At 36.5% G+C, this 26,123-nt stretch overlaps 1 protein-coding gene across 2 annotated transcripts in view; it reads left to right on the plus strand.

Annotated features, from left to right (window-relative positions):
- The window catches only part of LOC120629801 (max dimerization protein 1-like), a 440,856-nt gene that overhangs the window by 183,877 nt on the left and 230,856 nt on the right, over positions 1-26,123 (plus strand). The gene's annotated exons all lie outside the window — the stretch shown is intronic.

The following is a 26,123-nucleotide window of genomic DNA, read 5'->3' on the forward strand; positions in this document are numbered from 1 at the left end:
GTTAGTTACTGCATAAATTCACGGAACGTATTAAAACTGTTCCCCGAAGCGGGATGTACACAGCTTTAATTCCCCCAAAAACCATTAGTCAAGTAGAATTATTAAGAAAACGTAAATGCAATCGCGATGATTCAAAATGGCGGAAGTTTTTTTCTATGCTTTTGCGAACATTTTTGCGCAATCCCAGGTAAACCTTCGCTTTATTTTTAGTGCCTGTATTAAAAAAAATACAGCGGTGATAGCCTTGTGGTTAAGACATCGACTTTCCTTTCGTGGAAACGGAGTTCGAGCCCCGGCCACTCACTTTTCGGAGTTATGAGAGTTTTAATTTATAAAATTTAAATATCACTTGCTTTAAATGGTGAAGAAAACATGGTGAGGAAACCTGCATGCTTGAGTGATCTCCATAATGTTCAGCTTGGTGGGCCACAACCTAAACCGTTCTCGTTCTTTGAGGAGACCTGTTACCTGTAGTGGGCCGATAATTAATTGATATGACGAAGGTGGTGATTGTTATTTTATTTTAATATGCAATATTCTATGATCATGACGACATGCTACTAATAGATACTAATATCTTTGAGAAAACTCGACATGTATTTATTGGTTCGAATAAATAATCACGGAAAAATCGAATCACGGTCCTGATTCGAACATGCTAACCGCTAGATCAACGAGGCATTGCGACTTTACGAATGTAAACAAACCTCACCAATTTAAATGATGAAACCGCAAGTAAGACTCATAAACACGTAAATGAGAAACAAATAAGACCTCAACACAAACGGCTCATAGCCAGGGAGGTGGTGGCTTGGAATCCATTTAAAAATACACTTTTTTTTAAATTGTACTAACTAGTTGTTAGTGGAAACGGTTTGTAATCCTCGAATAAAAGATAGCCTATGTTACTCTCCGTCCTTCCAACTAGATCTATGCTAAAAATCAAGTTAATTGGTCGCTTAGTTAGAGCGTGAAGGATGGACAGACAATCGCACATTTAAAATATTAGTAAGAATAACTGCATAAAGCAGATAGGCCACCTGATGCTAAGAAGAAGAAGAAGAAGAAATATTAAAATATTGCACACAAACATCAGAATATACATAAAATATAGAAAAAACAACAACAAGCATTGTAGGCATGCAAAGGCGGCCTTATTGCTGCAAGCAATCTCTTACAGGCAACCTCTGGCAGAAGAAGAGAGCTGCTAAGTGGAAATCCTTGCCTTTAAATACAGCAAAACTCCGCAGAGCATGCGAGGAAGACGTCTCATATAGTGAGACGTATTCCTTGCATGTTCTGCCCTGTGTCCACGAACCTGACGCGTAGGTGTGAATCCTCGTGTGCCTGTAACTACACTAGTATCCATGCCTTTCAGAATGGCAATGATGCCTTGCAGCAGAAATAAGCATTGCACTAGTACCTACTTCGTATGAGATCTATCACAAAAAATTCACCTACAGACAGTGGCGTGCACACCATACAAGCACAAAAGCACTGTATACCCTAACATTGATATATAACTCGAATAGGAGGAGAATTTGTGCCGTTTTATACAATTTTCCTGGTGTATGCATACCCTGGTATGAAACCCAATGCACGCCACTGCCTACAGAATACTATAATTAGTAGTGGAATAATTGTAGTTTGTTAAATGTACGCATCGAACATTAAAGCTACTAGCTTCTACTACTAAGCTTATGTGAATTCTGTGATATACTTTGTTAACGTCTTGCCAGATAACGATATCATTCAAAATTCAAAATTCATTTATCTTTTGAAACGTCAAGTCTGTCTGTTTGTAGTGACTCTACCACTGGTTTGGAAGGCAGATTCTACCGAGAAGAAGCCGGCAAGAAACTCAGCAGTTGCTCTTTTCCAGCATAAAAAATTAACATTTTACATTTTAACATTTATTTTTCTATATTTTTACATTAAACCAGCGACTAGCTCTCAAGCTATAAGATATTGTGTAAGAGTTGTTAAGGAGGCTCCCCCCTATTCACTCCTTCCCCCTAATCATAAATCCGCGCTTCCGTAACATTTACGACTCAAAACTCATCTGCAAAGTTAGCAAGTTTCTGTTACGCCATTTGGTACAGAGATAGAGTTTCATGTGTGTTGATATGTTATGCCTTCTAATTAGGAAGAAAAGACATCGTCTGTTTTCGTAATAATATCTGTCTCATTATCACTTATCAAGGTACAGTGTAACCAGTAGGTATATACGGAGTGAACTCGCACGACAGAACGACGAATGGACTTGCCGTAGGCTGCCTCGGCTTGCTTGCGTGCCGTTAGAATCTATGAGTATACAAAGTTGACTCACTATTATATCGCCATCATCTTAATACAATGTACTACATATGTTTTATGTTATATGCGCATCAAAAGTGTCAAGACTTTGATTTTGACTTTATATTAATGTGACATATTTAACACACTGGAGAGAGATCTAGAGCACGGATCAATCACGTTACTCAAATGGGGGGGAGGAAAGCTATATCGATTAGTGTCATATGTTTAAATCAGTACGGTTTAATATTGTCATCATAGTATCAAGGCTGTATAGAGTATACTTGTTTTGTTTGACAGTAAAACCCAAACATCATCAATCCATTTCAATCAATCAATCAATTATTTTGCTGGAATATGGTAAATGCAACATGTTTACACATAGTTTTAAAAAAAATTTATAAGTGTCACATATCCTGCCAAAGTTGGCGCGCAAAAATTTGTCGTTTATCATTTTAACACTTTTCAAAATTAAATAACAATAGACGAAGTCACATTCAAATTAATTACAAGAAATGAAAAACACAGATAAAAATAAAATAAAATATTTCAATTAATTAATGAAGTCTATAATTATTACAATTTTCCATTTAGGTAATATATACATTGCCATGATAATAAAGCCTATACAAAAGTTTATCAAATACCACTGGTTTGAAACGTGCAAAAAGTTTTATCATCATCATATCAACCCATTATAGGCCTACAACAGGGCTCGGCAAGGTGATTACGTATCTCGCGACAGCAATGCGACAGGCGTAAATCTTGCAATCACTGCTGTCAAACGTCACTTTTCAATACAATAAATAAACAAAAGTGACGTTGACCCTACCGGTCTCCTCCAATAATGAGAAGACCGTAGCCCACCACGCTGGAAAACTCAGGACAGGACAGGACCTTACAATCTTCTTTAAGCTATATTATTTTAATATTGTTTCTTAAATTGTTAATATAATGAAGGCCGTATAGGTGTGTCATATAAACTATTCATTTCTAAATAATAAAGCCCACAGTAGTCAAACATACTAATAGTTGAAAGTGAAAAGCATACAATCTATAGAAACTATTAAAATACAATGAAATCTATAGAATCTCTTTTAAAACACAATAAAATTTCAAGGCTTGTGAACGCGACACCAGGTTGGAAGTAAAATGAGAATAACAGGCTCCTTGGCTGACGAGTCGTAAAACAGCCTCTCTATATAGCTCGTAAAACGTTCCAAAACGTCGAGCTGTCATAGGCTAAGAGCATATGACCCGAAAGCTTACTTTGTTAAACATAGTTTTTGGATGTATCACTTTTATGTGATTTTTTTAGCGAAGTAATGTTATCCGATATCTTCACTGGGGGAGTATTGTACAAATTGATGTTGCTTGTACCAAATGTACTATTTCTATACGCCTTTGATGTTTGGTTCCCGAAGAATATCCTGATACATATAAAACTGCAACACGTTTCCCTGAACCATGATAGTCTTAGGTATAATCATGGAGCATATCTAAGAACCTGTTCTTAGGTAGGTTCTACCAATAATAATACCATTCAACTAATTTGAAACTTGATTATATTATTATCCTTTTTTTTATTGGTAAGATTTAACCGCATTGTTAGTCGCTTTTTTATTCTTAATTTTAATAAAAAAAAAATACGTAAATCCGTTGATCCATCTAGCGAAGGACAAATCAACGAAAATACTCTTGTATTTAAAATAAAATCATCCTAATATGATAACGATAGTGGACAATTCCACTTTTTTTTTTTAAATATATAGACAAGTGCTTGACTGCAATCACACCTGATGGTAAGTGATGATGCAGCCTAAGATAAATTCACTTTTGATTTGAAGGTACCCAGATTATAGGTATCGGGGAATATGGAAGATGGGAGGGCATTCCAGGCCTTTGCGGTGCGGATCAGAAAGGAAGAAGCAAAACGCTTCGTACGTGTTGATGGTACTCGTATTTTAACAAAGTAACGGTGCAGATTCTTTCGGTACCTCGCGCACATTCTCTAGGTACCTTGGAGCAGAGTGACCTCCTTAATCTAAGAGAGAAGGCAGCTTACTACTTACAGGAGGGATTTTAAATGTCTTGATTATCCCAGCTAAATGGCACGAGCTCTTGGTCTATCCCAAGACAACTGAAACGATGTTCAGCTTGATCGATATCTATCCCGGAAACGGTCTCGTAAAACTGTATTGGTACTCGGTGTAATCATAATTTTTTTTCAAATCCCATATATATTAATGGAGATATTCCTGTTTTATTGTGGCTCAGACTAAGGAGAAATAACAGACGATTTTGTTTGTGTATGTCCGACAGGACAGACATTCTTGACATCCGTGGCTCGAATAGCAACCATGAGAATGGCTTCTTCTTCTTCTTCTTCTTCTGGGCAGTTTCCGCACGTAAGCGCTTCGCTTGTTGTACGTGAAATTTCCCAATGTTGCTCGCTACTCCAGCCATCCAAGCTCGTTCCAGAATCCCAGCATGCCGCCCAGGTTGCTGAGGATTTCTGGGATAGTGGCTGGTGATCCCAGGTAGATCTCGCGTTGCTCTGTCACGCCCGTGCACTCCAGCATCACGTGCGTAGGTGTTTCATTCTTCTCCATGCATGCTCTGCAAAGAGGGCTGTCGGTGACACCTATAATGGAAAGATGTCTGTTTAAGGAGCTATGTCCTGTTATGAGTCCCACCACCTTCCTAAGTTTGCTTCTATCCAGGCGGAGTAGTTTGTTAGTTAGATGTTGGTTTAGGTTAGGGCATGAGAATGGCTATGTCACTTACCGTTTGACGCTTTGTATATAGCGAACCTACTACTTTTTTTTTATTAATTTTTGTTGGTTTTCTTTTTATTGTCGTTATTAGTATTTCTCTCATTTCTATTTTTTGTACCCTAATTATAATAAATATATTTTGTTCGTGTTCATACTCCCAAAGATTAAAATGGCTATGGGCAGGTCACATAGCTAGGATGGTTGGCGACCGTTGGACAATAAGGCTGACGTCATGGTTAGGTCCTGCAGGCCATAAAAAGGTAGGCAGACCGCATGCAAGATGGTCCGACGATATCGTTAAACTGGATGCAAGTAGCCAAAGATAGAGACCGGTGGTCATCTCTGGAGGATGCCTTTACCCTCGGGATTCTTGCGAGAAGAAATATTAGACCAGATAATAATTATTAATCTCTTGATAAATGCAATTTAGAACTACTTTTGAATTTCTAGTTTTTTATATTTCTTTTCTTTGTATTTTATGTTTCACGTAAAATAATAATATTTATTGCAATTGTAATCTATGTATTGTTAGAATTGAAAGGCTTTTTTATTTTTATTTTATTTTATTAGTTCATAGGTATAATGAGGATGGTAATGTAATTGTTAATTAGTGTAAGTGTATTTGTCCATACTTATTCAATTAATTGATAATAAATAGATAACTAAATCGTGCTAGAAGAAACACCGTTGACGAGGCGAACTATTGAAAAACTTGTGTGTCAAATCATAAGGGTTTTATGTATTCACATTACATTGATCGATCTCTAGAATAAAAAAAAAATTACAAAAAAGAACTGACTTTGTTATCAGTTTAAAAAAAAAAAACAACTTTTATAAGTCCGTGCCAAGTAAATTTCTTTCACGCTTTTCAGTGGGTAGGTTTGCAATCATAAAAAAAATATATACTACGACAATACACACACCACCATCAAAGTAAGCGTAGCTTGGGGCTTTGAAAAAAAAATTTTAGTGTTTTTTTTTATTTAGTTCGTAAAACTGACAATCAACTGCCTACTCTGTCTACAATAAACTAAAGCACTATTATGCATGTATATACAATTATGCCTTCTCGATACGAACATACTCGTAGAATGTAAATCTTCGCATGCATAGTTCTGGGTTTTGCAGTTATGTGAATATATTCTATAGACGGGTATAAGTTTGTGAACTGCAGCTTGTTTCCTTTAGTCTGTGCGCGATCGTCGCGGATGGTGCTAAAATTTTATCCCATCGGAATGTCTTTCACACTTTGTTATTTATTGCAACGATTTTTATATTTTAACTTTTTCTTGTTCGTCGTACAATTTTACGGTGTAACTTTTTATTTCATTGGTTTTATGTGATACTGGCTTTCGCCCGTGACTACACCAATATATGTCGCAAATACATAGTAAAGCTATAAAAATAACTCAGAATTTCAGAACGGACAGTCTACGATGTGCTACTACAGATCATCGTAGGCTGTCCGTTCTCTGATATATTATATGCCCTTAGTCGCCTCGTACGAAACCCGTGAGACTAAGAGTGATAAAGGGATGTTACAGCGAGTTTCCCTCGTATTTTGTTTGTATGCAATTTACACGCAAACGTTTTGTAATTTTGATAAGTACTTATGGCTTACTTTATAAGACTCATTTTCGCTGATTACGGGTCATCACTATGCCCGTTATCTATGGCGATATTAGGCGATCCAGTTGTCTTTGAACTCCGCTCTGAGCAAGACGATATTGCTGCCCTCTCTAATCAAGAAGACAATCTTTGAAGGTGTTAGTGCTGTGAGACTGATTCGCCCTGAAGATAGATCACCCCCGAGAACGAGTAAATAAGGTAAGTCGTAAGTGGCTGTCAACATTACTTATCGTGTGTAATTGTTATAGATAAAAAATTGGTCTTCCGCATACAAACCCCCTTTGGAGGAGCTATTTACATGCCCCTACAAGGGAAATAGGGTGGAATAGTCTCTACAGAGGACTGATCACTCGTCTGACAATGGCAGGCGTCCCCTATTAAATATATATACGAGTAAGAGTGATAACAGACAACTGTATTCTCTTTGCTGAGTGCGAGATTTTCCATCTATTCGATCGCGTAAAAGTTAACTATGATTTGTATGGCGTTGAAAGAACGCCATCTAGGGACCAGAGATGTCGTTCTTTCGACGCCATACAAATCATAGTTAACTTTTACGTGATCGAATTGATAAACACAGATCTGCCGCACATCACTAGTTCTTTAACACATAATGTAAAAACCATAGTTTAAAAAAACTATAACAATATAATTGGTATGCTATTCTTAGGCATCGTTAAGGAAATATGTAAACTAAAGTTACTCTTAACACACAATACTGATCTCATCACGGTCAACCCGCGACCTCGGTCCTCTGGGGACCGATGCAGAGTAGCTATTGAATAGAGACGTTATGCATAAAGTACCTTTTTACCTCGAAGCTAAATCAAAACTTGTTTTGATTTATTTGTAGGGTCGTAACTAGCCAAAACTCTTACAAGACTGCTATTGGTGTTCTTGTTTATAGTGTAATGTCTGACCAGTATTCGCAGTACTCAGTATACATATTACATATATTATTTGATTGATCTTTGGATAAGGAACGGTTTTACTGTATGTAATGTGTATCAGTAGATAGGTTAATGACAATGGCGTGCACTTCACTTATGCGCAAAAGCATATCTACCCTATCTTTGATATAACTTCTATAGAAGTAGGATTTTACTATTTTACGTTATATTTCTACTTTACGTCTACCTTGCTAAAAAACCATCGAACTAGTGGCACCTTTTGTACGCCACTGATTGTTGATGATGTACTAAATAAAAAACGTGTGTACTTATGTAAACGCGTTGTTACCACCAAGTTTCACTGAACATTAAAAATTGAGATTTTTGTATCAATTAAATCACCGGAATGAGCCCGCAGACTTCGACAATTGAAATTGTACACTGTCAAACGTTATTAATAACTTCAGGTTGCCAGTTTTTTTGTGACGGTGTGCGCGCGCATCGTAAAAATTCAGCTGGCGGACGATGTGTTCCCCTCTCACTCGGTTTCGCAACTACCTTCATCCTGTTAAAATCGTGTAACCATGTGCGCGCGCATTTCGTTACATTTTATAATTTCACTACTATGACGTTTTCCTAACGTCGCTAATGAAGTATAACTTTAAAAAACTAGTTACTATACTCGTGTGTTTATATAATTAAAATACTACGGTAGGTATTTAAGTACTGGTGAAAAACTTTGCAGCATCTGTGTATACTTGCTCTACGGAAGGGTGGGGCGGTGCGCGGGAGTAGCTCACCGGAGCGAGTCGGGGACGCCAATGTCAAGGCTGGGTCTTGTTCTATACCTAACCGTTTTAAGGCCCAAACCACACTAATCCTAAGGTGGCTTGGCAGCGATTGCTACTAAGCGATAAGGCCAACATTTGCATTATACTTGCATCTCTGTAATTCTTTCATTACGACCTTCACCTCCATCGGCCCATTACCTAAGGGTATCCCCAATGAAGGGTTTAGGCCGTAGTCCACCACGCTGTCCCAGAGCGGATTGGTAGACTTGAGAACGAAGAAGAAATCTCAGTTATGATGGTATCTTCAAGATATGTGTCTTCACCGTTATAGCAAGTGATACTTAAATCGCTTGAACGTCGAAGAGTGACGAACAGAAAATACATGTTACTGATATGAAGATGTTGCGCTGGGCTAGGGGCATTACAAGATTGGACAAAATTCGGAATGAGTTCATCCGAAGCTCTATTAAAGTTGCGGAAGTACAGCATAAGATGAAGGAGGGCCGATTACGCTGGTACGGGCATATAATGCGTAGAGACAAAAGCCACATGACACAGCGAGTAATGGCTATAGATGAAGGCAAAAGAGGTAGAGGTCGCTAGGTACTTACCATCTGGACTTGAACCGTTTTCAATGACATGAAAACTCTGGGCCTAGCACCAGAAATAACACAAGACCGTATTAAATGGCGGACAAGAATCAGGAGGGCCGACCCCAAATAGGGAAAGCGCCAGGAGAATGATGATGATCATTTCTAATTTTTCTGGTCTGGTCTGTGTGATATAGCGTTCCGGTGCGATATTGCGTTGAAACCGATAAGGGGTATAACTACCATGCTTTCTAACACATACTGCATCATCACTTCCTACCAGGTCAGATTGCAGTCCAGGGTTAACTTGTAGTAGAATTAAAAAAATAGTTATTGGTTAGAAGCAGGCGCTACTTTGCGGAAATCCATAATCTATATATATAAAAGAGAAAGTGTGTGGGTATATTCCGTATAGGCACCACCGATTTCAATGAAACTTTCAGGGAATCTCCGGATTAACCTGGCGAGTAATCCTGTAAAGTTTGGTCACTATCGGAGCATTCCTATTTTTGAACTGTCAAACTGTCAAATACAGCTTTTATTTACTATGATGATATTCTATTGGTGGGGTATATCATATGGGTGTAGATAATGATCTTCACCCGCTCGAGAAGAGAATAGAAGAGAATGATTTAATATATTATGAGACTTAAATTAAAAATTTAATGATGTAAGTTTATTGTTTTAATAAAACAAAGCAAAATCTAGCCCGGCGAAGCGACCTGGGTACGCTAGTATATTTTGTAAATGAAGCTTAATTTGCTATACTCCGCGAACAGCAGGAGAATCTGTTTGGTGTTATTTATAATGACTTTAATCCGTATACTCCACACCAAACAGATCCTCGGCAATGTACCATCTACGCACGTTTCGCTCCAAAAAAGCGAAGCATCCTTAAGAGTATGTTAAGTCAAACATGTCAATAATTGTTAGTTAAAAATGGAATGGTATAGTAAGAAACTCATGCAAGACTTACGCGAGCGTATTTGCAGTTGGAAACGCTCCAGATTGCAAGCTATCTGCGAGATCGCCGGTGCTCTGGGTATTTCAATATACACGTGCAATCAGTTGCTTGTGTTTTTTTTTATAGTATTAATTGACGGGCAAAGCAGACCTGATAACTGTAAAATCATCGGCTATAAACAAGGCAACACCGCAAGGCATGCAATGAACACGTCCTGCAACATTCCGCCATGTGTCCATCAACTAATAATATAATAAATATACTACGACAATACACACATCGCCATGTAGCCCCAAAGTAAGCGTAGCTTGTGTTATGGGTTCTAAGATGACTGATGAATATTTTTACGAATTATATATACATAAATACTTAGAAAATACATACACCCAGACACTGAAAAACACTTATGCCCATCACACAAACATTTTCCAGTTGTGGGAATCGAATCCATGGCCTTGGACTCAGAAAGCAGGGTCGCTGCCCACTGCGCCAGTCGGCCGTCAGGTGTTAAGCCTTATGTGCCAAAATTACACCGAAAACTACGCCCTTCAGACCGGAACACAGAAAAATGCTGCTAAGCGGCAGATATAAGCAGGGTGTCAGCACTTCCCCGGATGCCTTACTTGTCTCTATCAGCCGAACATCGCTGAAGCGGATCATTTTAAGTGTGTAATTTTAATTATCTATATATTTCATATAAATTGAGGATGTTATTTGTTCATCTATTTATATAGGTATTTATGTTATATATTCATATATATATATATATTTATATATTGAAGAAATTATAAATTACACCGTACAGATTCTCCTGCTTTTCGCGGAGTGTAGCAAATTGAGCTTAATTAAATCTACTTATATATATTATTTATGTTATATATTTATATTATTTAAATTATCTATGTATTTGTATCTATACATGTTAGTATTTATGTATAAATATCAGCACTCTTGGCACTTGTAAGAGATTGCTTGCAGCAATAAGGCCGCCTTTGCATGTCTACATTGTTTACTGAATACTCCTTACTGTTTATTTTCCTGCATGTACCTAATACGTGCAATAAAGTGTTTCTTCTTAATTTTTATAATTTGGTGTACTACAACTGGCTAGTCCGCTGATTTCTTATACATCATGACCACTTTTAACAGTTGAAATTGCAGTTAATGGCTTACTAGTAGTGCAATAAAATACGTACGGTAAAACTCATATGTTTTTATGTTAACACCATCCCGTGGGAACCGTTTACCTTGAATAAAATGTAGTCCATTGCACGCCTCATAAGCGAAGCGTTGAGGTTGTGCTCTACTCTCGACATTTCAAAAAAAGCAGTTTTCTCGAAACTGAAATTGATTTTTTGTTATTTATATTGCACTTACAGGTTAATTTGAGTACAGTAATATCAAGTCAAATAATTTGTCAGGCACATAAAATACATTTCAATAACATTTTTTTTGTTTAACATAGTAAATAATAACATTAAACATAATCTTTTCTGGACGTCCGTGTATGGGCGGGTGTATGTGGCATCAAAATTGGTCGAAAAAATGATCATATCGGAATATTTTTTTTTTAATTATCTAAAGTAACACACGACATAATTTCTTAGTTAATATGAGCGTTCAATTTCATGTAATTATTCTAGCTAATGAAAAAAATGAGATTATGAGGCGTGCACTTTTGGATTTTCCAAATTTTACTTTCAAACATCTCTATCACAGACTGGTTGCTGAGTTTGGGCGTGAAGAAAGGAACAAACAAACACACCTACGCATTTATAATATCAGTTAGTATTAAAAACTTTCTTTGCAAGTGTGGAAATTAAAAAAAGTTGAGAAGGGACTGTTACACTTCTCATGAGAGCATGTTGACGTCAATGTCAAGGTCGCGTCACAAATAGCTGATTTAAAATAGATCGGCTAAATCTAGCGCGCACCGAAGTATAAAAACAACATCTCAGCAGCAGGAGGTAGGTATTCAGATTATAATTTAACTTCATCACTTCAAACAAAAATGGACTAATTAAATTATCTCAATTTCGGATATTGGATAGAAGGCATTACTTTGCGGAATTCTATAATATACAATGAATATTTATCTTAATTTGCCATAATATAATATAGTTTTACATATAGTATGACAAATTTCAAAACCAAAATGGCCGCCACAAATGACGAAATTAATTATTTTGAACAACTCCCTAAATATAGGTATCAAATCACACGAATTGACTCGTAGAGTATGGTACTTTTAGCAATCAGGAGCAAAAATGATAAAATAAAAGATGATTTGACAGAATCTCACACTGACATGTTTAATTTAACTAGAAAAATAAAGAAATGCACAAATAATCACAAGATGGCGGCGCAATATTACTATTCGACGGTAGATGACAAAATGACTCCCAACAAGAGAATCAGCTGATTTTTATAAGCAAATGCACCTGCTTTAATAATAATAATAATAAATCTTTATTTGGAAGGTGCCAGAAAAAAGTTGCCAGCTCAGCATTGTGCTGCATGCGCCAGTGCACACAGCGCTGATTTTCAGTTGGCACCATGTACCAGGTCACCACGGAAATACGTAGCCATCCACTGACCACATTTTAATATTTAATTTAATAATAAACTAACAAAAACTAAACCAACTAAATAAATCCACAACTAATAATAAATTAAACTAACATATATTTATATAAACTTGAAAATAAAAACGTACATATATCAATAACTAATTAAGATACACAGTGTAAAAGGTGGTTACATAATTTAAACGTACTACAGCTATATATAAAGTGGTAAAGTAAAGTAAAGTAAAGTTTACAGACTGTCTCTAGAGAAAAGATGGCTCCGCCACATGTTCTTGGAATTGCACCTGTTTGGCCAATAAATATTGTTTAATTTGGTTCTTAAACCCAAACTTACTTTTAAAGTTCTTGATTGGCGGAGGAATATTATTCCAACATTTCGTGGCGGAGTACGTGAACAAGTCCGTAAACGCAGCAGTACGATGAAGTGGGAAGCGAAGCTGGTTTCGACTGCTTCGAAGCTTCCTATTGTTGCTAGGATTAAACTGATTCCTAGGGTAGGTACTATACCTATACTAGAGGTCGGAGGTTTTATAATTGTAAATGTATATGTTCTTCGTTTCTGTCTAATGGTATACTTTCTAGAGACGGCCATACATATGATCCCGGAAAAAAGGGTTCCTACGGAGTTTTCGATCTCCTAAAATAAACGCGGATGAACGTTTAGTTTCGTTTCATATAATGTATTTATTTTTTTCTTTCCCAATTTTTTTTTTTTATTTGTATGTTATTGTGGTTAATAAAACGATTTATTAATAATATTTTTATATATGGAAGACCAAAAATAAAAATCTCAAAGATTTCCTCAGGAACAAAAGCGAAACAGGAAGTTTTTCAGTGGTTACTATAATCGCAGCGTGGTTTAAATATAACATACATTAATGTCCTAGAAATAATTACTAGTTGTGAAACAAGACGTCAATTGTTTAAAAATAATACTGCTCAAAGCGATGGTAGTAGCTGGCTGAAGCTTAATACACGTTAACATCAATGTCAAGGCCGGGTCACAGAAATAGCCGATCTGAAATAGCTCGGCGAAATCTAGCGGGCTCCGTTGTTACAAGTCCTAACTTTGTGAAACTTTACCCGTAAATTATGGTTAGACTTTAAAAGCCTAGACTGTGTTCTAAGTTTGGCAACAATTATTATTATCGTCCCCGCTTATTTACTTCTCTTGCATTTATATTCTGTAGTAATGAAAATAATTTATTTAAAGTAGGCTTAAAATATAAATATTTTCTAATGACAATGTGAGATGGTGATAACAAAAAGAACACCCGGCTAAGTTTGTTGTGGGCTTCTTCTTAGACCAGGGCGCGATTGGAACCCTCGTAGCTTTAGTTTTAAGTTTACGATTGTAGTTATCGCCATCACTACTCACTGCTATGTACACATTTTGTATATAATAACGCATCAAAAGTGCCATCTATGTGCCTATTTGAATAAAGAAATATTTGACTTTGACTTTGACTTTGACTATAATTTTTTGATGTTGAAAAAGAGCTGAGTTTCTTGCCGGCTTTTTCTACGTATAATCTGCCTTACGAAGCGGTTGTATCATCATCATCATCATCATATCAACCCATTAAGGGCCCACTACAGAGCACGGGTCTCCTTCCACAATGAGAAGGGGTTACCGGTTGTATAGTCACTATCAGTGGCGTGCATAGAGGGTATACACAGGGTGTGCGCAGGGTATGTAGATGATATAAAATATCTCCAGTACGAGTTATAAATAATTAAAGGAAGGCTCTTAATATCTCTTACAATGCCTATCCTTAAGTTTTTTATACTGCATATTTTCTTCATTTTATATCATCTGCATACTCTGTGCATACCCTCTATGCACGCCACTGGTCACTATCTAAATAATAGTGATTATACCACCGGTTCGTATGGCAGGCCCTAAAAAGAAGCTGTTTTTTTTCTTTTACGTAATCCTCATACTATAATAGGAATTTACTATAAGGTTAGGTTTAATACAAACTTTGAACTTTCAAAGAGACATCCCAAGATGTAAACAGGTACTTTGCATTTTACTTTAAATTTATTACTAATTTGATGGAGCCCAATATGTTGCACTGCAAGTCTATTTTAGTCTATTGTAGTCCAGGGCCGTAGGTTTGATTCCCACCTAGCTACCCGTCCCTATATGAGTCTCCCTACTGTCTGAGGGGTGGTCAAGCTGTCTTTACGCCCTCCTCCTTAGCGTAGTAGCCCTGGCAATCAAAATTGGGGTTGTTGGTAGACGTCTGGGAAGTATACAACGGGTTCCCCGGACTTCCAATAAAGCCAACGAAAGGGACATGCCGTAGTGGTTTTTAGTTCGGGTAAACGAGTCCCACATAACCTCTGTCCTGCCCAAAAGGACAGAGGTAGCCATAAAGCTTTTCCACCACGACAAAAAAAAAAAAAAAAAGGTTTGATTCCCACAACTGGAAAAATGTTTGTGTGGTGAACATGAATGGTTTTCAGTGTCTGGGTATCTGTATATTATAAGTACTTATGTATATCTATATATATATAATGAAAATGGTCTTCGTTTGAGGCTCAATCACGCCTAAACCACTGATCGTATCGACATGAAACTACCACCATTCGATGCGAAATTTTTCCTAGATGGTTTATGGCTATCTATTTTTTTGAATTCCAACATTCCTTCATTTTTTTATTGCTGTTTTACTTTTATGAACATTTATCCCGCTAATAAAAACAAAAGATAAGCATTTTCTCTTGATTCTTTTGTTTTCATGGATTTCAACAGAGTGTATTAAACGGATTATGGTTTTTTACATTCAGCTAAGAATCTACTCACGGTAGTGGAGAACGGCTGGACCAATTGGGCTTTTTTTTATCTTCAGAATTGTCAGGAGAAAGTTTTGTATGTAAGAAAATTTTAAAAAAGCCCGATTAAAAGTTAAAAATTTCGATGATAATCGAAGAATTCCCGTCTATATAGTCACTCTCCACGAAATCTCGGGAACCATTAGACTTAGAAACGTGAAACTTGGTAGGAATATTACTTTTGCTATGTAGAGGTCAGCTATGAATAGATTTTAAGAAATTCATTCCCCAAAGGGGATTGCGGGGGCGTTAACAATGAACAATTCCCGTTTTTAAACTATAGCTTCTATAGACTTCAAATTTGGTAGGAATCTTCTGTAAGAGGTGTAGAAATAGGCTATGAACGAATTTTACGATAGCTCACCCCACAGGTGGTTGCGGGGGTGGGTATTAACAATTAATATTTTTAATTTTCCAGCTAAAGCTCCTACAAGCTCCAAATTTTGTAGGAATTTTCTATAAGTGATGTAAAAATGATTTATGAACAAGTTTTACGATATCCCACCCCAAAGAAGATTGCGGGGGCGTTAACAATGAAAATTTTCAATTTCCAAGCGATAGCTCCTATAGACTCCAAATTTAGTGAGAGTGTTCTATATTATGTAATATAAAATGATCTTCGAGCGGATTTTACAATGAATCACCTCCAATAAGGTTCGCGGGGGTGGGTGTTAATAATAAAAAATTTCAATTTCGAAATATAGCTTCTAAAAATTCTAAATATGGTAGGAATCTTTTATTATTCACATAAAGAACATCTCAAAATGGATTTCAATAAAGTCTACTTCCGACAGGAATTGCGGGGGTGGGTGTTAAAATCTAAAATTTTTATTTCTAACCTGTAACTTCTACAGACTCCAAATTTGGTGGGGATCTTCGTGTATGTAGGGATATTCGTGTATTTCCTTACAACAATCGTCTTTTTGGCAGCGGAGAAAAAGTCATTGAGAGGTTTCAAAAACTTAACTTTACATGTAGCTATCCGATCAACGGACTAAGAATTTTACATTCATTTTACTTTTGCAGACTACATAACCGACGAATTCTTTTATTGCGGGATCGCGGAAATGTAACAGATTAAAATGAATGCATTTTCCAAGCACATGAGATGTGGAAAAGAAATTTAGTTACTTATTCCAATAGAATTCATAAATAAAATGCACAATTAATTTTCTATAAAAAATTGATGTCACGGAGAAAATTTTAGTTAACAGAAAATTCGTCGCACTTGAACCTAGACAGAAATTTTTGGAAATTTTTGGAAGAAAGGCACGGAAATGTTATAATGATTGCACATTGAAAGTTACAATGAATATTAGTGAGAAAAATCACCTGGATGAAAGATACAGGCTAAATCGATGGAATTTGGAATTTGAGTAAGTCTAAACAATATCGATGCTTACAGTTCTATCCGCGGGACCTATTTATGTTCATACAAAAATAAAAAAAAGGAGAATAATAAAAATATGAAAAAATAAAATAAAAATGAAACATAAAATGTAATTTATTTCCTTTTACAATTCGCCCAGCGAAGCGGGCGGGAAACGGCTAGTTATTCATAAAAATATTCATCAGTTATCTTAGTACCCATAACATAAGTTACGCTTACTTTGGGGCTAGATGGCGATGTGTGTATTGTGATACGTATAAATATACTGATGTCACAGTATATTTATATTTTAATCATTGCAGTCACATTTTTTCTTAAATTTAGAATACTTTCATTAATTTATTAATCTATATCACTCCACCTATCACACTTTTTATCTCTATTTCTATCTCTATCTCTGTGCAATTATCATGCTATATCATTAAACACACTTTCACATTTAAAATATTACTAGGGAGCACGGCTACTCGTATTTTACCACATGTAAAACACAATAGGAAGCTGTATGGCAGCACTAGGCGGCGGGGCGGGCGGTAGCGGGGCAGGGAGGGGGAAATAATTTGATATTATCCATCCCGACTCCATTGTACTACGGACTTGTTGTGGAGCCAATAATAACTGTGCACTTCGATATTACATTGTGCACCACACTTGTAGTCTGTACTAGTATTTGTTTTCGTTTTGCAAACAACCGTGCTATGGAGCAGCCTATTGGTTGGGCTTCGGCACTGTGTGATAGGTGGAGGCCTAGTTTGGATCCCTGCACGCACCTCTAACTTTTATAACCTACTAGATATTCCCTGCAGCTTCGCCCGCGTAAATTTCGGGACGCAGCGTTCATAGTCTACAAACATTTTGTTACCTTTCGTATTTTTTTTTTTTTTAAAGTATCCTATATTACTTCTGATTCCTCTAAGAATAAGTGTACAAAGTTTCATGGTGATCGGTTCAGTAGTTTTCGCGCGAAAGCGTAACAAACAAACTTACATTCACATTTATAATATTAGGAGGATAATATTAGTAATACTTGGACCTTGCTCAGGTCGCGAGATTACCGCCATGTGGAGTGTTGAGTCGATCGTTTCAGTCAATGGTTTTCTCGCGAAAAGCTTCGAGCAACATCTTAAGTAGCTTTCGCATGGTTGTTAGATCTAGGGTCGGATAGAAGGTAGTTGTGCCTTCTGTAGGGCACGCGCCTCTAACTTTTATAAGTTATGTGCGTTTGAAGTACTTCAAATATCACTAGCTTCAACGGTGTAGACAAACATCGCGCGGAAATATGAGATGTGCATACTTGAAAGTTCTACATAATGTTCTCAAAGGTGTGTGGAGTCCATCAATCCGCACTGGGCCAGCGTGGTGGGCTACGACCTTAACCCCTTCTCATTGTGGGAGGAAACCTGTGCTCTGTAGTGGGCCGGTAATGGGTTGACACGAAGATGATTATGATGATGACTACTCCTTGAAACAGCACGTATTGTGAGGAGGTTTCTCACTCTGTACACTCGTAGTGATCTCTTCCAGGCTACCACTAAAGGTATGGATGACAAAGATGAACTGGCGACTGTTGCATAGGTTAATATAAAAGAAGGAAAAGAAAACCGATTTATTAATTTTAAAACATACAATAAGCTTATATACACTATATAATTTACACCCTAAACCTTTGTCAGAAGTTAAATTATTTACCCACTTTACAAAATGACTGTAGCAATTGTAAATATTATACTAAGAGCTCAGAGCGAAGGAAAATATTCATTATGTAATTTTTTTTACGATTTTGTATGGTTATGTCTAAGTTTTTGGATTGTCCTTCAGTTTTTTTAATTACGAGCACTTTTGAGTTCCTAAGTACGTTTTGTTAAGATCCCCCTGTTTTTAACAATGAGTAGAATGTAGTTTCATACTAATTTGAGGCGCGTTTTCACAAAACGACTCTCATTAAAACAGTATTTTTTTCAGAAAACTATTTCATTTATTTCTTATTCTATGGAATGGAGCTTCAAATACAAATTCCGATTTTACTTTGCAATACAAATTGAATGGTTTATGTATCGCACTGAGAATTCTTTGATACCGACGCGACGCTATAGAAAGAGTGTCGAAAGCAACAAAAAAAATAAAACCGCAATGTTTGTGATATCGCTTTGTGAAAACGCTTATTTTTATTATTAGATTTAGGCAATATATGTCAAAAAATTCAAATTTATTTATTTGCTTTAAAATAATTGTTTTATAAATATAACCTAAAATAAACTATTTAAAACTAAATAAAATCTAAATCGTCTTCGAAACCACCACTGCGACGTACAGTTCCTAAGATGCTGGCAGCATTGCCCCTTCGGATGGCCAAACTAATTCGTTGGCCAAGGTAACTGCCCGCTCTAGGATCACCGGTAGACTCGATAACCCTTTTCGATAATTCTTTGCAAAGAGCTCGTGTTTCCGGACACCACGGTTCCAAAGTCTCTACTCCAAAAGGCACAAAAATGAAGCTGCCATCCAAGTTAAAACACGACATAACATTATACATGTTTAGTCGCAGTCTACGACATGCAAATCTTAAAGTATCTAAGTAGGTATATTAATTTTTTGTGTATATTAACTCAATTGGAAATATATAAAAACTAATAAAAATTGTAATTATTATAATGTCATATGTATACTATAATAGAATTATAAGGTGTATAAGTTGTATGTCATTATCAAAATAAGAAAAGTGATAAAAAAAATAAGATCAGAATATCACTTGATTTAACGGTGAAGGATAACATCGTGGGGAAATCTCATGCTTGAGTGTTCTCTAACGTTCTCAAGGGCGTGTAAAGTCTACCAATCCGCACTTGGCTAGCGTGGTGGACTAAGGCCAAAACCCTTCTAATTTATAGAGGAGACCCTGTGTCCTGTGCTGCGCTGTAGTGTGCTGGCAAGCAGTGCCGGGTTAACCACATAGCAAGAGTAGCAATTGCTTTGGGCCCCACGCGAAAGGGGGCCCCGCTTATTTAAACCACTCATCACTGCCTGAGCGTTTTTAGGATATCAAAGTTTGGTGGAACTCTTCAGGACCCCCAGTAAAGCCATTCAATAGTTATAAGAGGGTCCATACACACACACACACTCACACATACAGACAAACCCATAGCAGTTCAAGGGCTCGTTGAAAGAATTTGCTACAGGCCCCGCGCTTGCTTACTCCGGCTTAAAAAATATTAGTCACGTTGATCTCAATTGGTTAAGATGAATAGCAAAAGAAGCTAAGTTTTCCACCGGAGTTGTGAAGCAACGGCGTGGCGCTTATCAGGGACACATAGTGAGGAACCGCATGGAGGCATTGCGGTTGAAATATTTACACTACTCCTTACTCCTTGTTTTCGTCGCTTTCAAATAAAGGTCTTTAACACACTCGTAAGCGTCAGCGGAAGTGGGATTGTCATCTTAAACAATATCTTAGTGTCCTTTGGCTTTCTTATCAGCAGCTTTTACTGAGGTAAATAAATAAGTAAATAATTATACTACTACAATAAGTAAATATAAGTAAAATCGCAATCTAGATCCATAGTAATATACTAGCGTTAGCTTGTGTAATGGCTACTAAGTTAACTAATGAATAATATACATAAATACTTGTAATATATTAAACACCCAGACACTGAAAATCATTCATGTTTATAAACACAAACATTTTCCAGTTGTGGGAATCGAACTCACGGCCTTGGGCAGCGACCCTCTGCTGCCCACTGCGCCATTTAAAATGCTACCAATAAAATCAAAGCGTTTAATAACAAGGTGGAGTAAACGACTAACATACGTGAGAAATGTGAGATTGGGAATAAATGATTAAATAAATTTATGTAATAAATAAATAAATATATAAAAAAACAAACAGTCGAATTGAGAACCTACTTCTTTTTATTAAGTCGGTCGAAAAACATACCCGCTCGCTTCTAAACTAACGTCGCTACCTCATACAACGAACAGTTTAATGCGATGCAAAGCGCGCCGAATAAATACCGAGCAAACATTTCATTGCTCTTTAGCAAGGCACCGAATGCGCTTTTTAAAGCAAAACGGCGGAAATGCAAGCCGTTTGTTTAATTTTTGCCAAGTTTCCGTGAGCATTTTTTTGCATGCAAGTAATAATGGTTATTTCTTCTTTTTTTTTCTTTTCTTGCAAAACATTTGAGTAAGGCAGTTAATGCTGTTGAACATCCCTATCCCTATCCCTATCCCTACTAATATTATAAATGTCAATGTAAGTTTGTTTGTTACGCTTTCACGCAAAAACTACTTAACCTATCCTCATGAAACTTTGTACACATATTCTTAGAAGTGTAAGAAGTAATTTATGATACTTTTTATCCCGATATTAAGCTCGGTTCCTTTGGGAGAGGGGATGAAAGGTTTTTGACGATTTTACACCAAAACTCCGACACATTATAACCGATTTAAATAATTATTTTTGTGCTATATAGGTTATAATATGTGTTTACTTTTGCTAAAACTTTGTGCAGATCTGATGAATGTAGTTGGAGATAGAGGACAGAACTCCTCAGCGGACAGCAGCAAACCCTTCATTTAAGGCTTAGCGATTTAGCTGAATACTTGAATGCCAATTGAATGCCACATCAAAAAACAAAATCAAACAGCTAGTTGATATTATGCAAATATTATTTGGAATCTGGCTAGTCTTGTTTGAATATAGTAGTATAGTAGTAGTAGAACTTTTGTAGTGACAGAGCTTGTTCGGGGAAATATTATCACCATGCTTATATCTGTTAGATATTGGATAGAAGCAGGCGTTACCTTGCAGAATTCTATGATATATTATGAAAATTAGAAAGTGCAGGAGAATCTGTATGGTGTAATTTATAATTTCTTCAATCTTTATACTCAACACCAAATTGTTCTTCGGCAATGTACCCTCTACGCACGTTTCGCTCTTACACCGGAGAATCCTCATCTTATTTCTGCATCCAAGCAGCATTGTTGCAATGCTGGGTTCCGGTCTGAAGGGCGTTGTTGCCGGTGTAATTACAGGCACATGAGGCTAAGCACCTACGCCCTAGGTTGATGGACCCAACCCTGATCCCCTCCTCGTTAGCGCGAGAGCCCCAGCAATCGGTTGGCGTGGTTGGTAGACGTCCGGGAAGTATACAACGGGTTTCCCGGAAGTCTGACAAAGCCAACATGAGGGACATGCCGCGGTGGTTTTTATTTTGGGTAAAGGGGGTATCCTTAAGACGGGGGAGTCTCACATAACCTCCGTCCTGCCCAAGGGTCGGAGGTAGCAGAAAGCTTTATCACCGCGCCAAAAAAAAAAAGGTTAATAGGAAGGTACGTTGCAGGACAAATTCAAATTTTTTTTTTATTCGTGAAGGCCTATCGCAGGCACTTATGAAGCGTTCATACATATATGTTTGCGTAATTGTAAGGGGATGGTGATAACTTCGTTCGCCAGCTACGAGGGTTCCAAACGCGCCCTGGTCTAAGAAGAGCCCACAAAAACCTAGCCGGAATTTATTTTTTTGTTATCATCATCTCACAGTGAATGACATAGTTTAAGGAGGGACGTGTTCCTTGCATGCCATGCGCAGGTTTGCGCTTTTTACAGGCGATGGTTTTCCACCTACCATCTGCTGGTTACAATAATGATAACTATAAAAATAGCACCATTGTTTGAGTCAGTTAAAATGATTGAGGTTTATGGAAATATAGTATCTAATAACAAATTTTCAACCCCCTAGTTGACTGCAGACAAAACACGATAAAACTGATATTACAATACTCCCCAATCACAATAAACGTATTATTACGCCCGTAAATAAACACCACTTTGTATCTGTAATTAAAATGATACCAATCTCATACATAGCGCTGTAAAAACTATACTTGACTTCCGCACGCCACGCTGATGTGGAGTGTAAACAAACAACAAACAAATTGAATTACATTTTCACTGACTTTTAATAATATTTCAACTTTTTTGCCAACCTCAATCTGCATATCGTCTGCGAAAGGTACAAACATTTGTGGGATTGATGCTCAATCCCACAAATGTCCTTTACGTATAATATGATTTCTAAGGTAATTTTGGACCTATCAATGCATAAGTTTAAAGAATATTTTAAAACATTTATTACAGCGAGGTTACTATACAGTTGATGAATTTGTTAATGACAAGGTTGGTAGGAAGCATCCGGCTTCGCTTTCATCTCTCACAAGATAGAAAAATGAATGTTAAAATGTAAATTATCAACAATTTAGTTGGAAAGGGCAACTGCTGAGTTTCTTGCCGGCTTCTTCTCGGTAGAATCTGCCTTCCGAACCGGTGGTAGACTCTCTATAAACAGACAGACTTAAAGTTTCAAAAGTGCTTATAATTGGCCTACTTGAAATAAATGAATTTTGAATTTTGCAGCGGTGTGAGGTTCGATTCACGGGGTATTTTTATATCAGATTCTGTGCGTTGTTTAGCGTTCCAGTACGATGTCGCGTAGAAAACGATAGCGAGTATAGCTTAAAACTGCCGTATCCCAAACAGGTTAGCCCGCTACCATCTTAGACTGCATCATAAATTACCATCAGGTCAGATTGCAGTCCAGGGCTAACCTGTATTTGGTTTTGGAGCCACTCAATTATATATTTTCCTTTTATAATGATTTCAAAACCGAACTACTGCACCGAATGTAATGAAATTAAATGCGGCCAATTTAAAAGTAAGGCTTTTTAATTTTCTGAATCCGTTTGTAAATGAATCAGTTCAGATGTAACAAACATTTAAAAAATAATAAAATAATTGAATTGATAATTTCCTTCTACTTTTCAAGTCGTTTAACACTTGCCGATGGTAAAAATATTTCGAAAATTAAAAAAAAAAATTCTAATTAAAATTCTTGTGACAGAGAGAGAGTGAACATGAGGAACCCTAAGCTTTATGTTGATGGACAAAGGGCGACACTTTGTAAGACATTTTCTTTGCATGCCCGCAAAGTGTTGCTGTAATAGTTTCTATTTACCATTATTATTACGTAATTATTATCGAAAAAAACGAGTAAGCAGTCATTTTATTCCCTCCTTAAATTATGTAATCCGCCATTTTGCGGTGGCCATCTTTGATAGATTTTCATCAAACATAGTTAAGAAAAAAAAGGGAGTGTGTGCTGGTACCGCAAACATTAACTGTGTTTTTTATAATCCTTAATGTTTATAGTGTTATTAGCACTAAAACTGCATACACTAAGCTCACAATGTAAACCAAATGATTGTGAAAATAATTATTATTACGGATCAATAATAACTATCAAATTAACAAAGACAATTATTAAGTATGAATTGAATATATACTACTACAGCGAAGAGCAGCTGACTGTATCTTTCTCGCTTGGGTACCCTCGGCGGTCCCGAGTTCACCCGATCGTCTTTCATCTTAGTGCGTGACGGTTAAGCCTAACTTTCTACCTACGAAAAAATCTGTGTGCGGAGCGCCAAAAGAAATTTTCACTGAAAAAAAGAAAAAACAAAATCGATTCATCCGTGTCAGGTCTGTATTCGAAAAGGTTTTACATGAACCCTCTTTAAATAACCCTGCGGCTAAAGTATATGGAATGGAGATTTCCTCTTATTACCTGATCGAGCTCATGGTAACACTTAACTATACTTACAGTCTCTATTGTTATTGTAATAAGAGTCACCTCGCTTAACAACAAGTCATTTAATGCATAGGCTTAGGCTCGCGCAATTGGCGTGTCGCTCTAGTTCACGTGTCAAAGACAATGCTTGGACTTAATGCATTTGCATAATTGTTACGTTTCCACATTTTCCTTGTGCTGCCGTGACTTTTTTACATGTACTTTAGTTTGTATTTCGCGCCATTAGTTTAAGTTTTCAAGAAAATGGACACAAACAATCGACTTACTAGAAACGGAGATGATTGAGTGATATATACGCGTACAGTGGGAAGCCATGTCTGAGAAAATTTAAGAGTTTTATGCCCGTTTTAACTAAACCTGGGAATCACCTTAAACGGATGCCTAATGATTTAGGTGATTCCTAGAAAAAAAATTCTTTCGCGAATTCTCATGTGATGTCTAACGACATTAATAAAAAAAAATTAATATAAATAATTAAATATACTACGACAATACACACATCGCCATGTAGCCCCAAAGTAAGCGTAGCTTGTGTATGTTACTAACATGACTGATGAATATTTTTATGAATAATATAAGTACATAAATACTTAGAATATACATATAAACCAGACACTAAAAAAACATTCATACTTATGACACAAAATTTTTCCAGTAGTGGGAATCGAGCCCACGGCCTTGGGCTCAGAAAGCAGGGTCGCTGCAAACTGCGCCAATCGGCCGTCAAACCAGAACCAAATCGGGAAGAACTATAGACATGTTAGATTGGGAGCTGCCTAGGGAAAATCGATTGGTGAAAGGTAGATGTATACCTAGGAACCCTTAGGCGTTAATTAGGCGTTACTATTCCAATTTTTTTCTTAGTGACAAAGTTTTTATATAACATATCAAATGAATAACTGCATAGAAATAGCAAAGAAAAAAACTATCAATGTCAATTATAATTTAATATATAAAAATACTATTTTAATGATATTGTCAGCCTTAGTCCAAACATTCAAAGACAATTATTTAATCAAGAAGTGCGTGTATATCATGATATACACTCACTTCATAAATTAATTCCGCAAAGTTACGCCCGCTTCTATCCAAATATTTAGCGGTCTTATGTTTCCATTAGACTTACAGCGACAAGGTAACAAGTAGACCCTTCATTCAACATTCATATTGGCAGAACGCGAATCGATTTAGTGCGCGCTTACGTCTAATCGCCATGAGCGTCTGACTACTTAGAAGCCTTAGAAGAAGTTCAGCTCGTGTCGATAATTTAAATATCATTAAAACGGTTATTGAAATTTTAGAAAACTTCGTGTTTCGGAATAGTGTACATCGTTGTACTAATATACTAGGCGCATTAGGAACTAATGTAGCTTTAGTTTTAAGTTTACGAATATCGTTATCGCCATCATTTCACTACCATTAAGCAAGCTGTCAAAAATCACTATAGTTTTCATTAAAGACGACTTGCAATAGTATTTACTGTTATTAATTTATTTATGATATATGTTAAAGTATATTTTAGTTTTTTTTTCTTATATTTATTATTTTATTTGTGTTATTATTATTTGCTTCTGTCTGTGCTTTTTTTTATTCTTCTTCTGTATTTATTTTTGCTTGCAGATAGAAAGTATAAATAAACACCACGTACACATTTAATAATAATAATAATGGTTTATTGTTCAATAAGTATTACTATGGTGCAGATGTAATGTAACTTTT

The sequence above is a fragment of the Pararge aegeria genome, chromosome 15, assembly GCF_905163445.1.
Source record: "Pararge aegeria chromosome 15, ilParAegt1.1, whole genome shotgun sequence".
Classification (NCBI taxonomy): domain Eukaryota; kingdom Metazoa; phylum Arthropoda; class Insecta; order Lepidoptera; family Nymphalidae; genus Pararge; species Pararge aegeria.